Source organism: Penaeus monodon, chromosome 24, assembly GCF_015228065.2.
Source record: "Penaeus monodon isolate SGIC_2016 chromosome 24, NSTDA_Pmon_1, whole genome shotgun sequence".
NCBI lineage: Eukaryota > Metazoa > Arthropoda > Malacostraca > Decapoda > Penaeidae > Penaeus > Penaeus monodon.
Window position 1 is genome coordinate 22,897,333 of NC_051409.1, and position 249 is coordinate 22,897,581.

Here is a 249-nt window from a genome sequence, read left to right on the forward strand (position 1 = left end):
ATTTTTTTTTCATTTGTATCTTTCCCACGACCACCCTCAGACGGGTCCCCCCTAAACACTTTGCATTTGTCTCCCCTAAAGGGGTTTTCCGAGACTTGCAGAGACAGCTTCATGGTGAGAAAATTCTGGGAAAAAGTTTTGGGGGCTTTTTTTTTTTTCTTTTTCCTGAATCTCATTATGCACTTTTTTAGTCATTGGCTGTATTGCCGGGGTTGCTGCCTTGCAGAAAACCCTCTGTTTCCAAATTTT